The 15090-nt window shown below is 45.3% G+C and overlaps 1 protein-coding gene across 13 annotated transcripts in view; it reads left to right on the top strand.

Moving 5' to 3' along the window:
* The window catches only part of foxp2 (forkhead box P2), a 115569-nt gene that overhangs the window by 56490 nt on the left and 43989 nt on the right, over positions 1 to 15090 (top strand). The window lies entirely within an intron of this gene.

The raw sequence follows: 15090 nt of genomic DNA, 5'->3' as shown, positions 1-15090 counted from the left end.
GTGTGTGTGTGTGTGTGGGAGATGGTAGCTGGGGGGCAGGAGTTGTGAAAGTCAGTCGCCAGCAGAGGAAAGGAGTCAAGTGTCTCTCGTGTCTTTTCACGGTGAATGATGGCTTTGACAGTTTGCCAAAAGAGCAGTGGGAGATGAGGTCGGAGGGCCGCGCTTTGGGCTGGACGGGGGGACAACGCCGCCGGTTTGTAATGATGCGTGCTGTCCTCTCGGCTACGTGGGGGAATTTTCATGCAAGAGTGTAGTTGTGTAGTTGTGTGTGCTTGCGCCCGTGCGTATTTTTGGCAGCAGCTGAAGCCCTCTGGTCAGTTTGGTCGGGGCAATACAATAGATGCCGATGTGTGTGTGCAACTATGTGTGTGTGTGTGCAGAGGTGGGGGTATTCAGTGTAGCAAAATGAAGCATGTCCTGCAGCCCCCCCTTCCCTCACCGTCACCTCCTTCCATCCCCCATCCCCTGATCCCCTCCCGACACCCCCCCTCCACCCCCAGCACAGCACCAGTGTGTCCTGCTGGTGGCTGCAGCCGCATCATAGCACTGTGGCCTCAACCCCCCCTCCCCCATTTATCACCGCTCTGCCACACACACACACTCTCACACACACCTGATTGGGGTCGATTCTCTCCCTCTCTCAGTCATCATTCTTTTACATTTGAAGGTGCTGGGTGTACACCGATGCTCTGCAGATAGAGGGTGAAATAGACAGAGATAGAGAACAAGACAAAGACACAGTTAAGCCTCGCTATCAGTTGCTGTAACACTCACACAAGAAATCTTTTATTTCCATTATAGATGTTATTTCAATAATTTTCAACACAATTCAATTTTATCAATTGTAAATAAATTCATATAAATAAGAAACAGCTAAACAACTGAGGAAATGTTTGTGACTTTTTTTTATATTGACAGTTGCCCTGATCTGAGTAACAGATTTAGAGATTTAATAAGAGACTAAATTACTAAGATTAGAAAAGTGGCAGTAAAAAGTAAGTGTGTGTGTGTGTGTGTGTGTGTGTGTGTGTGTGTGTGTGTGTGTGAACTCAGTAAGTGATCGAAAAACAATGAAAGCAGCGCTGTAAAAAAGAAAAAAAAACACACAGCCACAGCACTGAGAGAGAAAAGTGATGGAAAGTGTCTAGTTAAGTCTCTGAGATGGACGTATGGCTAAGAGCCCGTGGTGGTGGTGGGTGGGGTGTATGACAGTGTGCACCTTGTAAAGAGGCCAGCCCGAGCCTTCTCCCGACCCACAGACAGACACATTGAAATGAGCAGTCCAGCTAACAGGTCTCTGGAGGCTTTTTAAAACAGGGGCCCTGTGCTGTTAACTTCACACACACTTCCTGTGGCGCATACACTCACGCTGCATCTCATTGCAGAAAGAGCGCGGTCCGAGGAAGAAGACGAAAGATGACTTCTTTTTTTTCTCTCTCTCTCTCTCTTTAAATACATTTGTCAGCACAGAGCGGTACTGTTTTGCAGCTGCGTGTGCGTTCATCTGCAGGAGGTGATAGCGCCGCTGGCAGGTGTGTGTAAGTGAATGACAGCTTTTATGCGTGTGTATGAAGCGTGTATATGGTGCGGTCATATATACATACATCCATCTTTGCTTGTACAATTTTTTTTTTTTTTTTGCACCTGTGTGCAGTAAAGATTTCCAGTCCGTGTCTGCTCGAGTCCATTTTGAAGGAAGGCTGTTGGGTTTAATTTTCCACCCATATTTGGAATGACATTGAGTGGTCCGGTGGGTATAGAAGCTCCAGTCTCTCATCATGCTGCTGGGGGGATGATTAATAATAAGCACTGATGAATTCTCCACTGTCCCTGTGGGTTGTGCCATTACCTAGCAGCTCCAAAATACCACCTGCAGCTATAATTAGAAAAGCAGCATCTTAAGGTCTCTTCGCCTTGGATTCGGCCAGAGGCTTTCAGGACACAGATCAAGACTAAGTTACACAGGAGCACATTTTTCTCCCCCCATATTCAAATATTGATAGTTTGAATAAACAAAAAAACCCACTTGTTTTTTTTATTTGGTTGCAATATCCTGTTTATAATTTGTACTAATTCCAATGTGAAAGTCACACACCCGGTTATCCATGTATCTGAATAATAACCCTTGTGTCACAATTGAATTTCCAGCCCCTAATTTCTGTCAGGGTTTCATCACCCCGTTCCCAAGGTTGTCTAAATAGACCTAATTTGATTTGAGATCACAGATTAGATACCCACTGTATCTGATTGCAATTTGCCAGCTGCAGATATGTATCAGAGCAAATGATGAATGTTGCACAACCCTAATTACTATGCTAAAATGATCACTATAAAAGCTCCCTTGTTGAAAAAAAAAAAGAAGGAAAATGTGCTGAGCTTATATTACCGATCAATTTATCATTGGGCACAGTCAGTTCTGTGTTTTTAATATTGTATGCTGCTATGTATGTACAAGGAAGCCATACATTGATCTTTGGATCTATACCGTAATGTCCATAATGAGCCTGTTAGTTGATTACAGTGGTCTGTGGACTTAATCCTGCCAGGGTTATCAGTGGGATTGATGAGCCAATACTCAGGACCACTGCCCCCTCTAAATGGGCTCACTACTGTAGGAAGTGTATTGATATTCAGAGCAAGATGGAGACCTTGGCTCATGTATTGTGGTCAGGTTAGTCGTTTTATCCAAAGACCTTTGTATAGCTGTGGGACATCCATCCGTTACTACAGCCAGATGACTAACTCATTCAATTCTGGCTTCCTATTATTCTCAAAAACAACAAAAAGTGCATTTTATCTATTTCTCTATGTGTTCTTGCCTTGTTTGTGAGGATAAATATTTACTTGCTTTTGCACAGAGATGCAGTTTATTAAAAAAAAAAAAAAACTATTACAGAGGTCTGTGTGTGTAGGTGCATTTTAGTGTTTTCCAGATGCACATGATGCAGCAAAATGCAAACGATCGTAGCCCATTTAAATGACTGCGGCATTTTGACAGGAATTACAATAAGTGCGCCAAGGTGCCATCTTTCTTCTAGGCTACCCCTGTCGCTACACGGGAGCTAGGCAGTGGTCCAACTTGAGAGTGACAGCAATTAACCTGCCTTCCTAGCTGTTTAGCTGGAGGAAATATAAGGGATGAGAAATCTGACAGCAAGTGATGGGTAATATTTAGGGTTTAGGGGCAAATGAAATTTTCCCCAAAATGAAAGTCATTAGGGAGAAAGTTACCCCACAGACAAAGGACAAAATGACAGTGCGTGTGTGTGTGTGTGTGAGGAGGTGTGTGTGCGCATGTGTGTGCAGTGCACTCACTTGACAGACATGTGAGCTCCCTCCCTCTTATAACAACTCAAGTTTGTTGTCTGTTGTTTTGTGTTGGTAAATACACACACTGTAAAATACTGACATGCAGTGTTCACCTCCCATCACCTCCAACAACAAGCCTCGAGCATCTTTCTCTCTCTGCCCTTCACCTGCTTCTGTCTGTCTCTCAATACTGGATTTGAGAACACACACACACACACACACACCTAAGATGCAAATCTCTGCTTTGCCCTTGAGCATAATTTAAAGGCCTAATCACCCAGACTGTCCCTTTGGATGGAAAAGGGAAGAAGGGAGGGAGGGGAGGAGGAGGGGAGGAGGGATGGTGTCTCTCATTTGCACCCTTACACAAAGAAGCTCATTAGGTTTATCTTTCAGGCCTGAGATTGCCCCACTCAACTGTGTAAATAAGACACTGGTCCTGGTCTGATGCATCAATCACCTCTCAGGACAGGAGAAAGACCTCCGCTGAAATATGAACAATTTCATAAAGGAGCCTTTTGTTAACCATCATCATCGGTGTGAAGATAAGGTTTTTTTCTGTAAAGGCTGGAGAAACATTAGGGCTGCGGCATGTACTGTATGTCTTTGTGAAATTATTTCCTCTTTTCAAGTGAAAAGAGCTCTTCTTCTTGCAATCCTTGACTTATTTACAATGAAAGCCATCCTTTCTTTTTTATTTCAGGCCTGGCTATCGGCAGACAGTCCCTACAGAATAGTACATACAGGCCTGTGACATATAGGCCTGTATTTCCCCCCTTTGCGATGACACTAAAGATATAGGGGTGTGAATGACAGCATGGCTACTGTTTGCTCACCCTTCCCCAGACAAAACACAGTATTATTCTATTATCTATCTAGACGCCACCTCTTCCTCCTTCTGTCCCTCTGTCTCCCCTTCTCCCCCTCTTTTTTCTGCCTCTGTCTCATTCTTCAGCTCCTTGAAACCTGGGCTGTCCATCTATGTTTAAGACACATTACATGTGGCCTCCTGGAATTTACAGTGCCGCTCTCCCAGTAACTCCATTTCGTGCAGGAGTCCCCCGAGAGCATGGCGAAATGTCAAGCTGCAAGGCTTGAAAGAGAGACGAGGAGAAAGGGACAGTAAGAGAGGGGGAGAGCGGGGCGAGGGAGGAAAGAGAGGCAGAGAAGAGAGGACAAGAGCGATAGACACAGTGAAATCTGCTGGAAATAAATGCTTATGGGTATTTTATGCTCAAGCAGTCGGGAGCTGCGGTGGAGGCAGAGGAGTCGACAGGTCGAGGGTGACACAGGTGGAGAAACCGATACACACAGTATCAGTATACACTGTGTGTGTGTCTGTGTATACTTGTGTGTGTCATCCACAGAGGTCACTTGCTGCTACAAGGCGAAGAAATCAAATGTAAAGTGTTACAGAGCCACATTAACATAAACATTTCATATGTTTTAACGGTGGTGCTAAATGCATTAAAAGGAAGCCACTTGACATTCGACCTGGATTAGGCCTTTTGTTTGACCTCAAACATTTTCTTCCTCTCCTTTTTTTCCCCCCATGTAACACATTAGCTCAGTGATAAAGGAACTGGGCCAGGGTTAACCACCTCAGTGTAAATGAGAGGCAGTCATTCAGTAGCACACACTGTGGCCAATAGTCCCGCAGCCTCTAGCCAACCCTGTGCAGGCCAGGATCAATGGCCACTTCACAACTCATTTCCTTTTACGCCTCCCTAACTGCCCCGCTCCAGCTCTGGGAAATAAATGGCACTGGATCTATAAGTCCACTCACACAAGCACAAACACACTACAGGGATGCATGCACACTCCTACAAACACACACTCAGCACATAGTCTGAAGGAACTGAGCAATTGCTGCAGCTCAATACCCTCCACAATAATTTATTTGCAAACTGCCTTGGTGGTGAATGGCGTATCATCTTTCGTGGCCTCACAATCGAAAACAGGCATTCTGTCATTGTTTGTTGCCACTCCCCTGTCATTGGCTTAAACAGAGTACCAGTCATTAATATGGCTGGGTGGAGTGTTACTGTCACACACAGCCTGAATACATACATGTAAATGGCTCTGTTTGGCTCTAATGTGGAGTTAACAGGAGGATGGAGAAAACATGTGTGGTGGGGTGCTTCCCCATGCATACAAGGTAACGCATTGCTGCCCGCTTTTTTTTCTGTAAATGCCTCCCTTCCCCCCCAAAAAGGCAAGTAGCTTATAGTCATTTGATAGGCCACGACACCGCTATCCATTTAACAGAGCTTAAAAATCGTACATATGCATATGCCGGGGTGTCTTAAGCTGACAACCAAAAGACAGGATTTGCTAGAAGGCAGCTTTGGAGTGTTGTGAATTTAACAAGCATGTCTAGTATTACAGTTCCTCTCCGCTTTAGCCATGAATAGTAACAAATCAGACTCTGAAACGCATGCCCGATGGTTTGTTGTGTATACCCCCCTCCCCTTCTCTAACTAATATTAAAATGACTTCAAATCTGGTTAAGAAGATGACTAGCAAGACATGGTAGCATCCTTAATGTCACTGGTGCTCTCTTTTCCTAATACGCGCCAGGAATCTCTGCTAACAGATTCCAGGTATCATCTTTTTATGTTGCACTTGTTAACACTCTCTGCGGCTCCGATTACCTTCATCCCTGACCCATTTTTGAATATATAAATGGCTCCATCCTTCTCCCAAGTTGTTTGTAGTGGTAACGCTACCAGGCGGCAAGGGGAGATGCTCTTTACGCATTGCCTCCAAACACTATATACATATGTAAGAGAGCCAGCCGGGCTCTCAGCCCTCTCCTCTTCACAGCTTTTCATACAAATGCAGTAAATAAGCTCAGGCCGCGGGGAATTGAAGGCTCCAAACAGACGAACTGACTGACATGTCACTTAGTGCTGGCTTTGGCTCTCTTCACTGCTGGCTTTAGAGCTGAAGCTGCTGGATTTTTATCAGCCAAGGTCAGGTCCTGCATTTGCTGTCAGCGTGTTATTTGCAACTTTACGATGACGTCGGACATGTTATTTCCTATATTCTTAACAGTGTATAAATAGAATCAACAGTTAGGCATATAAGTCTGGAGAGGTGGTTTCTGAAACAAAACCCACTCAGTCAAGTGATTTTGGGAGGGTAAGCTGAGTGTTTGTTTTGGGCAGGTACAGAGAATAAGATGTACTCCAGTCTGAGGTTAATGATGGAAGTCACACTAGGAATGCATTGCAGCAGAGATAGACCGGGGCGGCCTCTCTCCAGCCTTTGTCCCCCGCTCAAACAGCCTGCCATTCCTCATCAGGACCTAACCACTGCTTATTTACCCCACACTCTGGGACTTAACTCGCACCAACTGATCAGTGATAGCACTGGAAAGCTGCTTGTTCCACCCTGATAAAAGTGACGCCCATGAGCATATGCAGAACATGCTTTGTGGAACAGGCGCGGCGCTTCAAGCTTGACTAGACACTAAGCTGATACTGGTTTCACGCTTGAGTCCGTGGCGCAGAATCTTCCAATGGAAACCCAGAGATTTGATTGTTTCTGCATATGCATTTATCAGACGTTTACAAGATAAATATACATTAGCCAGGTGGCTTGACCATGCGTGGTATTATTTCAGCGATGCTATTCTTCATGCATTCCTTTTTCACCTGTTTGGACTTCATCATCCAATTCGGCGTGAACCTGATAATCACACTTTGCTCAAAACTTCAAATGGATTTGGAGTTTTTGCGCATGGTTAGGCTTTCCCAGAAATTCTGTCACAGGGAGGAAATATTTCTTTGTTGGCAGAAGTTTGAAATGTGTGAGGAGAGAATCCCTCTCCAAATCACTGCTTGTTTTTTCTTCCTTTCTTTTTCACTCCTTCCATATTTCTTGTGTCAGCTATCAGTGTGTCTACCCGCTTGTGTCTGTACAGTGACATAATTCTCCGACTCGGAAGTTGAGGTCTCTACAATATGTGTAAAACAACCCCACCCCCCTCTTGGCTTAGTGCTTAATTTTGTAATGCCTTCACCACAGTCCTAAATGATATGTCATTTATCTTTCATACAAATTTCAACTAGAGGTCTTTTTTTAATAACCACTGTAATTGTTCTGTCCTTGTATGGAGTGCTATGAAGGGAGTGATCATGCTTTTGGCACATTTATCAAAGCCCAAGAAAAAAAAAAATGCGGAAAGGAAGGCCCCCTTTTCTCACATAGCTGGACTAAGTGTGCAACAGAGTGATAAATTTTCTTGTTAGGAGAAATTACATCCACTAACTTGAGCTACTTCAGCATGAAATTGAAAAAGAAGCATTTCTTGTGAATTTCCATTCTTGATTCAATGAAAGATGTAGATTAGCCCTTTGGAAAAGCCGGTGAATAAGAATGAAACTAAAGAAGTATGACTCTGCTCCCGCTTGCTTGTTCTCAGAAGCGTGATATAGGATGCTGCTGGAAAAGGCTTTGTTTATGGAAGTGAGGCTCAGTCAGGCTGGTTGAAGATGAAAGAAAAAAATGTTTAACATCTCTCTCTCTCTCTCCTCCCTCCCTCTCTGAGCGTGTGTTTGTGTGTATACGTTTATGTATTCCCACACAAACCTTATGCATTTTTACATTCTTATCACAGGGACCCTCCAAGCTTCTTTGCCTGCATAACCCCACAGTCACAGTCTGTGCCTGTGATCGCTCCCTCTCTCCACACAAGCACGTCTCACCAAGACCCAGCTCGGTCTAGCATCCTGTTCTGGTGAGGGTGGTGAGGGCGGAGGAGGAGGTAGTAGTGGTGGTGGTGGTGGTGGTGGTGGGGTGGAACACTGACTGATAGACGCCGGGTGTCAGAGTGGAAGGTAGATAACTATATCTTCTACAGCTCACTTAAAGGTCAAACACACATCGCTGTAATTGGAATATTCACAAGACAACCACGGAAGGTACAATGCAGGGAGGAAGAGAGAAGGAGGAGCAGAGGGAAAGATAGGTGTTACATAAGCAATGAGAATGACAGACGAGTGGGGGAGTGAATGTGATCCATGATCCCTCCACAGGCAGATGTAGTGGCTATTTATTGAGTTGATCTTTTGGGGGGGAGTGTGGTATTCATTGAAAGATACATCACCCTAAATGGAGCACAATCTCACTGAGGAGACTGGGGGGCTAATGGCAGAGACAGAGCATTCACATAAACTCGAATAAACTATGTATTGACCGCTAAATGTCTCCCCTGACTGTCTTCAGGGGCAGGAAACAAGAATTGATCACCTTTCTCCTCTCACCTGGTAAAAGAAAGATTGAAAAAGGGAAAAAAATCATAATAAAAAAATGTCTGAAAAATGAACTGTTAACTCTGTAGGCCAGGTTCAGTGCCCTGCAGGCCAAAAGGTCTTCAGGGTGCTCTTTTCATCGACCCCAGAACAGGGTAGCACTTAGACTCAGCACTTAACCACAGCTCTGCAGGATGAGACAGGCAGACACTCATACTATTGACCTGCAACTGCAGAGCTCCCAAGACGGGGGTCTCATCCACACGCGCTGAAACAGGCGTGCAGGCTTGGGTTGCTTGTGTCAATGCACAGGCAGATCTAAACACTGTGGATTTTAAGTAACATCAGCTCCTTTTAAACCAATTAAGGCTGGCGTAAAGATGGATGACAGTGGCCCTCACTAGCTTTCCTGTTGTTCCTAATCATTGTTTTGCGTTCCTCTGTAGGTGTTGCGTGCTTTGGGTGCTGCCTACCTCTGATGTGTGTCCTTATCAGCGGTTTAATGGAGGGTAAATGCACTTAAATGCAGTTTACCTACTCAGGATGCAGCAGCCTGAGATGAGCTGGGGTTTACCCACCCTTTTATTTGCCGGTCTTTGTTTGTGCATGTGTGTCATGTACAGCGCACATACCGCATATGTTTGTATCAGCAGCACATCCATCTCCTCGGCAGCATCTATTGATATTGGTGTTGTGCACAAACTGGCAGCAGCTGCTTGCTCTGTGGTGCCACAGTCAGTTTACTGAGCACCTCTGGCCATGTTTTTGGAGAGGGAGCCTCTTAATAAGGCCTTGTCAACAAAGACAGACACGAGCTCCAGGAAAAAACAGCTTCATTCTGCGTCTGATCCTCATACAAGAATGAAAAAAACAAAAAAACAACTCCAGTTTGCGCTGACATAGAGCTGTGTTCAAGCTCAATGAGTAGCCACACTATTTTTTATCCTCACAGTGTCATAATGTCTTATTGTTTGCATGTTTCAGCGTGTTACTTTAGCATTGAGATAATGAACGTACTTCTTCTAAGCAACCAGGTCTAAGCAATCAAAGTCTGTTTGCACTCCCACAACTCCAGTTTTTCCACTGGACTCAGCCTCTTCCCCAAATGAACTATGGCTGGCTCCAATGCAACATTTCATATCAGGTATTCATCCAGCTGTGTGACCTCCACTCGCCTGGAACTGTGAAAAGGAGCGGGATCATAATCACTTGAAGAGGAAATCAGGCGCTTCAGTAGAGAGAGAGGGCCAGTGTGTGTGTGTGTGTGTGTGTGTGTGTGTGTGGAATACCGACAGGATGTGTGTGTTGGAGTTTTGTTGTGCGACCGCAGGGTTGGGGGCCGACTGCACAGTTGAGCACTCGTACCTCATGCCAGTTTTGCTTCTGCAAAGAGAACACTTGACCTCACACACACACTGTCCACCTCAAAAACACACACACACACACCTCTCTCTCTCTCTCCCTCTCTTCTACCACCCACACAAATACCTTCTCCCCTCTCTCTGTTTCTCCCTCTGTTCCTCTGTCTCTATTTTCCCCTCCTCTCTGTCTCTTTGTGATAGTATATTGTGGAGCTTCTCAGTTTGTCGGCTCTAAAGGACTTCCCCAAGAGCAGCAGTAGATAAAGAGCGTCGCTGAATGGGCCTGCTGTCACCTTATCTAAACGTAGCAGTGCAGCACAGGTCAAAGTAAAGACTTGCCGAAGCCACCAGCAGAGACGGAGAGCGAGGCAGGCAGGTGCATTGTTGGGGTAAATTGAATTTCATAAGTAATGAAGCACGGAGGAGATGCTCTGAGACAATGGACAGAAGAACACAGCTGAAGTTTAGCTTTCGGTTTTTGCAGTCCAACTTTTAAAACCCGATAACAAATGGTGAAAATACATGAATGCAGCTAAAAAGGATTGGTCCCTGTTGCTAGAACAGATATATCACTGCATTCGCACAGAGTATTCACGGTGTTGACAGCAGGAGGTCGGATGTAAGCGAATGTCAGCAGTTGCAGTGGACGACAGCAGGCCCAGGCTCTGTGTTATTGCTGGCACGGCCTCCCAGCGCCTCCGCAGACATGGCGCACATGCACTCTTCAACTCCCTCTCGCAGAAATAAACACACACTTTGTTTGTGATGGCCAAAACAGACCCGCGTTTCATCTTCGTTAGTGGAAAAAAAGAACGCGAGGTTACACAATACAGCCAGACGCCCCGCAAGCCCCTCCCACTTCCACCACTCTTCTCCCCTATACGAGCTTTCTTCCTGGGGAAGGAGCGAGCAAATTCATCTTGTCAATCCTCCCGGGAGGGTGTAGCTATGCAGCTCTGTTTACTGTGGCAGAAAGTTAATATAAATTTTCATCAGTGGGGGAAGTTTACACATATGATTCTATTTGTCCTTCATTATTAGCACCTGAGTCTGGGGCTGGGTAGGCATAATTGTCTACAGACACAGGCCAAATAGATGCAAGGGAAAGGCAAATAAGCACACCCCAAAATAATTTGATGCTTGTGTGTTACAATCCTCCACCCTAGGAATTTTTAATCTAGAGAATCAATAAACAAGGGGTGAGAGACGTGCGAGAGGGGGGTGGGGGTGTGTGTGGGGGGGGTGGCTGTTCAGAAAGAAATGAATAATGTGATATGAGCATGTGGAGAGCAGGGGAGAGGGAGGGAGAGAGGAAGAGGTTGAGCTGCATTCAAAGTGCAGCAAAAAGGTGGTAAGGAGTCGAAGTGATCGGCACACAAACACAAGATCCAGAGTATTTCCATCTCTTGGATGAAGCTCCTCATAGGTAGAGCCATATTGAGATAGAGATGGGGGGGGGGGGGGGGGCAGGGGGGATACACAGAAGCCCATTGTTCTGCTTGATAGTTTTACCTCCGTCCTGAGGTCCAAGCAGATTCTCCAAGGACCTCCCCCTCCCTCGGCCTCCCTCCCCTGTTCACTGCAGACTGTTGATTTATTGAGTCATACATTAAAATACTCATTACTCCTACATACTTTCCAAATTCTCTTTTTTTTCTTTCTCTTTAGTTGCTCTGGTTTCTCATGAAAGCACCATCACATAGTCACGGCATACGTTTACTGTATAGGGAGTTTGGTTGCCACCAGATAGAGAAAAGGAATGTCGGCTGAGCTGAAACAAACAACATGGATGATGTTTGATTTCCTTATACAGTCGAGCAGATAAACTCTGAAATGTAACCCTCTTAGTGCACCGTGAGGCGTTTTTCACATTGGCGTCGACATTCAGAAATATCACTAGAGTTTTATGTAAAAAAAATAATAAATCCACTTTTGTCACGTTGCGGCAACGTTTTTTTTTTTTTGACAACTTTTGCAGTGTTTGTTTGTGTTCCTGCCTCAAACCGGTGTCTCCAACTGCAGTCAAGTAAAGGTGACTGAATCCACATGTGTATTATGCTCTGTTCTGGCTTTGTCAAGGCAGTGAGGGGAAGTGAATCTGCAGCCATTGTTGAGGCACCCACACATCAACGCCAGCGCTGACCTTTATGAAAGGATAGAAGTCTTTCTGCTCCAGTTTCTTAAATTGAATGGAATCAATTGGAACAAAAGGAGCCCACACACACCAAGCATCGGGCCGATCACAAAACAGTTGTAGTAACTGTTCTTTAATTCACCTCTGATCTTCCAAAGAACCTAAAAAAAGGATTTCTTCTCCAAACAACATGTCTTTGTTTGTTGCTCTCATCTACAGTGGAGAAAACACTGAATCGCAGTGTTTATAAAGCAAGCAACACCGCTGTAAGATTTTAGCTCCAACAGACACACACTCTGTTATCAGTTGTGCGATTAAACTTGTGTTTCATTGAGCTTCTGTGATCTCAGCAGCGCCACCCGGCTACATCCGCCTCTATCCATGCATGACGCATGTTTAGGGCCTCTCTTCACTGGTTGCACTTTGCTTGTTTTCACATATTCAGGCCCCGCTTTGGTATTCAGACATAGTGTGGGACATCTTATCCTTCTCCCCTCCTCTTCTCATTTGTCTATCCTCTCCAGCCAGCCCCTCCAAATCCGTATCCATCCATCCATCTGCCCTGAATCCACTTATATAAGAAGATAGGGTGTAAATATTTTGGTGTGGAGTGTCAGCGCATATCTCCCCCGCCAGCGGGCCAGCATCCTCAGTCCAATCAGCCATGTTTGTTTGTTCAGCTTAAACTGTTTGTGCCTTGTTTTTTTCGTGGCTGGCGACTCCCACCCTCCGCTCACCCCCAGCTTGATAAAGTGTCACACTTTTTCTTTTTTTTGCCTCTTTTTCCCCCCCTAGCCCCCTCCTCCTCCTTTTGTCTGTGTTTCCTGGAAGCGACGATAGATAAGCCTGGTGCCGTGTATGTGTGTGTATGTTCTTACGTGTGTGTGCGTGCGTGTAGGAGTTGTCAAAGCTGTCAGCATGACTGGAGTTGTTCTGGCCGACAGCCTGGTGTTGAACAGCAGCCTTTTTTACTCCCTGTAACAAACACACACACGCGTACGCACTAAACATCTGTTCCGCACACCACGGAAACACTTGTGTCATGATGACGCAACCCGTTCCTTATCGATCAACAACTGATATGCCATGTTCACGGCTGCTTTTTGGAGCAGGGTGGGGGGTCATCTTGTATAGAGGCCACAGCGCTGCGACGATGGTACCTGTTGCAGGCGGCTTTTTTCATACGTGTGTCATCATTCCAATATCTGCCATATCCTCTAATAACAACAACTCCCAACGTGACCTGAGCCAGGAAGTGGTCTGCGCTGTCCAAACACAATGTCACAGCACCTCCGATATATCCAATTCCAATGTCATGGCTGCATATCGTGCGGTCTCCAGGTGGATTTTCAAATAGCGGTGTTCTTGGCGGATGACTTATTTCTCTCGCTCGCGCCCCCACCTCCAGCACACACAATAAGCAATCTGGAGATTTGTAATGGTTTGGCCCAGTGTTGCAGGGCCAGCTAATGTATTTCATGCTTGTTTAAGATCTTTGCATGCTCCTTACAAAAGGTGCATTGTGATATGTGTTCCTTATTACCCTGCTCTGTATAGACTCTTAACACTGGGACATGTGAGAGTGGAGGACAGACAGGGGAAGGGGGGATGAATGGATGGCTGATGTTTGTTTTTTTTCTTCCTCAGTTTCCTCTCTTGTCCCCTCTCTGTCAGTCTCCTCTCACTCTCTCCCTTTTCTCCCTCTCCAGTGATCTCTGCATGCCTATTAATGTAGCGGAGGAATGCCTGTGTAAACATTCTTGTTTCTCAGTCCGTTTCGCATAATAGTTGCCTGTATCGCCTTTCTCCTGACCTCACTATCTGAAACCAATTACACCAGATCCATTTGGGCTGAATCTTATTTTCATAAGGATCCCCGTGTCGTGGTCTCGGTCGCTCTGTGTGTTATTTTCCCCCGTCTTATTTTTTTTCCTCTTTTCCAACCTCAGTGATGGATATCAACATCAAATATGCCTCTGAGTGCCTTGTTATTTATATAGCGGGGCCTGGCTCTTTTTTCTCTTTCTCTCTCCCTCTCTCTGTCTGGCTCGCTCTCTCATTCTGAAGAATGTGTCACATTGTGCTGTTTATACAATGTGTGCATTAATAGACTGGGGATGTCATTTTTTCGTGCATAGCAACCCAGGTTAAATAGACGGTGCTTCTGCACTCGTCTGTGTTTTTGTCCGCTGCAGCAGCTCTTCAGCAAACTTTTGATGACTTTCCTTGGCATTTGGTGCTTTTTGTGCTTTGAGATGGGCTTCAGCTTGCCATCTATGTGGAGTGGGAAGTGGGTGGCACAAATTGGTGCTTTTTACTGTAATGGCTGAATACTCAGAGCTTGTGAAAGTGAGGGGACAGGACTTTTTTCTTTTTTTTCTCCCTTACCTTTCACACTGTCACAGACTCTCAGAAAAATGGCTAACCCCACATCAACAGAAGAGGTGACAGACAGTTTCAGTCCTGACAAACCACTCCGGAAAAGTTTGGCCGCTGTTGATAAGGTCTGTGTTGTTGTTGGAGAAGTACTCTTTATACAATCTGGGCAGACATCTCTTCTAATAAGCTCGGCGTCGTTCACCCCTGTGTGTCACCTCTCATACCTCCGCCTCCCTCCATATTTACCTGGCATGGATATTGGCAGTGCAGTTAAAAACATCTCTTCTTTTGTACTCTTGACCGTGTGTAATATATTGAGTGGCTCTTTTGACTTTGGGTATAACACAGCGAGTCATTATTGATTCACACATGGATAAACATTTCCTCCAGGCAGCTACCCTGGGCCGCTCTCATCAAGCAGCCTTCCCTCTAACCACAGTGTGCAGGACTCAATAAGCCTTATAATTACTTTGATTCACCAATCGTGGGGAGATTAATTAGGCCCTGTGTTTTAATTAGCAAAATGATTGGCTGCATTCAAGGAAATTTGTTTTGCCTTTTGTGTTGAGTTAAAGGAAGCGAAAGTCAAGCCATGTTTGATTTGCCATCCATTTTCCAAAAGTCCACAAACATCTCAGCTCCATGTGTG

This window comes from Trachurus japonicus, chromosome 23 (genome assembly GCF_045865225.1).
Source record: "Trachurus japonicus isolate A0001 chromosome 23, Traja_1.0".
Classification (NCBI taxonomy): Eukaryota; Metazoa; Chordata; class Actinopteri; order Carangiformes; family Carangidae; genus Trachurus; species Trachurus japonicus.
This window is presented reverse-complemented; position numbering and strand designations above follow the sequence as displayed.